Source organism: Heteronotia binoei, chromosome 1 (assembly GCF_032191835.1).
Source record: "Heteronotia binoei isolate CCM8104 ecotype False Entrance Well chromosome 1, APGP_CSIRO_Hbin_v1, whole genome shotgun sequence".
NCBI lineage: Eukaryota > Metazoa > Chordata > Lepidosauria > Squamata > Gekkonidae > Heteronotia > Heteronotia binoei.
The window spans coordinates 165,387,059-165,389,489 of record NC_083223.1 but is presented as its reverse complement, the minus strand read 5'-3'; the positions used below and the strand labels follow the sequence as shown (position 1 = coordinate 165,389,489).

Below are 2,431 nucleotides of genomic sequence, written 5' to 3'. Positions count from 1 at the left end.
AATTATGTGAAACATGGAGTTTGGTGAGGCCCAATTCTGTCTCCAGGACGCATTGAGTCATAGGACTGGTTTTGGCACTAACTAGGATGATGCTAAAACTCACATGGCACAAGAACACACGTATACCTTGCCTCTCTCTACCAAGTATGACATAACACGTGGAGTGGGGACTATGGCAAAGGCCTATGGAAGTTATTCTAATTTCTATGATGTTTTCCCCCCACCTCCATTTTAGGGAAGAAAATTGTGCAAACAAACTAGGCTCACCACATAGGACATCCACTTTACTTGTTATAGCATTTACTGTTCAACCATACAAACTGCAGCTCCAACCTGGTAATTGAATGCAGTTTTGATCCAAACCTAGTAAAATATTGCTTTTTTAGTTCAAGTGATCAGGCAGAAAGGGGTGGGGGAAACTTCACATGCACACACATACACAGTGATGCAAAGAGACTGTGGAAAGGAAACAAGCATTAACTGCAACACATTAGCACAGTAGATCTCTGGCTTCTTCCAAGCATATCACTAGTCTTTGTTAGGGAAAACAGCCTGAAGTTAAAGAGTCCTCTTCACGCTCCCTGTATTCCACATACTGTACCTCCATAAATAATACCCGAGTTCAAGGAGAAGAACAGCAAAGAGAAGTAACTAAAAATTTCTAGACATCATAAATAACTGTGCAGCGGAGAAGAGCCTGTGAGATGGAATTGAGGAGGTTTTTGCTTTAACAGTGATTGGGTGGAATTCCCCTTTTGTTGCACATCTGCCCAATAGCCCTGCCACTGTCATGGCTTCATCTACTTCCAAGTGCATCACAATCACACTACCATGGCTTCATCTTCTTCCCAGGTGCTGCAGAACTACCATCAGGACTGTGAAGCGGCCATCAACTGGCAGATCAACCTGGAACTTACACTTCTACATGTACCGCAGCATGTCTTGCTACTTTGACTGTGATGATGTGGTTCTGAAGAACTTTGCTAAGTACTTCTTGCATTAGTTGCATGAGCAGCAAGAGCATGCAGAGAAACTTATGAAGTCACAGAACCAGAGGGGTGATTGCAAGGGTCATTTTGTAGAAAAGTAGGTGGCGCTCATTAGCATATGCCACTCCACCCAGTCAAAAGCAACCTGATGCAAGAAAGGAGAGCCCCAGGTGAGCGAGACCTGCTTGGGCTGGGTAGAGATCCACCCAGCCCAAGCACGCCTCACTCGCTTGGGGCTCTCCTGGGCTGCCCCTCCCTCAGTCAAAAGGCCAGCAAGACACCTGCCATCCAAAATCACATAAGAAGTGGAGAAAGGGTGGCACGGGCTTCTCCAGGGGTTAATGAGTGCTGCTGGGAGCTGGCTGGTGGTAAAGAAGTGTGCTTTGCACTTGGAGATGAATGTAAACCAGCCTTTGTTGGAACTGCATAAACTGCCAACCGACAAAAATGATCTCCATTTATGCGACTTCATTGAAACACACTATCTGAATGAGCAAGTCAAATCTACCAAGGAGTTGGGTGATCATGTGATCAATCTGTGCAACATGGCGACACCAAAATCTAGATTGGCAGAGTATCTATTTGACAAGCACACCTTGGGGGAAAGTGACACTGAGAACTAGAAGCCTGCCATTAATGCCTCACTGGGACTTGAGCTTTTTGTTTGACCATGTATGTGTCTTTGGTTAATCCCTAACCCTGTCCATGACTGTAAAAAAACAAACAAACCAATTTTGGTGTTATATCTCATGACCAATAAAGAGGTTCAAAAAACAATAACCCTGTGTACTGGAACAGTTGATCACAGAGCTAATTTGAGGGATATTGAGACCAAGACTGAAAGAAACGTTGGGATATAATGAATAGCTCTGTGAAAATATTGACATTGTGTGTGGTAGCAGTGAAAAGAAAACTTCATGCTGGGGATTATTAGGAAAGGGATTGAAAATAAAACAGCCAATATTATAACACCCCTGTTTTAATCCATATGTGGTCTAATTTGGAATACTGTGTGCAGTTCTGGCCACTGTATCTCAAAAAGACATTGCAGAGCTGGAAAACTATGTAAGAGGGCAAGCAAGATTATTAGGGGGTTGGAGCATCTCCTATCAGGAAAGGCTGCAAAGACTGTTTAGAAGACTGTTTGTCAATTTAGAAAAAAAGATGTCTAAGGAAAGACATAACAGAAGTTCATAAAATTATGTACAGTGTAGAGATACTGAACAGAGAGATTTCCCCCCTCCATCTTCCAAAATACTAGGACTTGGGGCACCAAATGAAGTTGATGGACAGGACAGGCAAAAAGAAACATTTATTTATTCAACAAGAGATTAAAATTTAGAATTTGCTGCCAGATGATGTGGTGATGGCGAAGGCATAGACAGCTTTAAAAGGGGATTAGACAGATTCCTGGAGGACAGGTTTATCCATGGCTACTAGCC

General features: G+C 43.0%; 1 pseudogene; it reads left to right on the top strand.

Annotated features, from left to right (window-relative positions):
• Positions 1-831: 831 nt before the first annotated feature.
• On the top strand, positions 832-1,727 carry LOC132587040 (ferritin heavy chain-like; annotated as a pseudogene).
• The last annotated feature ends 704 nt before the right edge of the window (positions 1,728-2,431 follow it).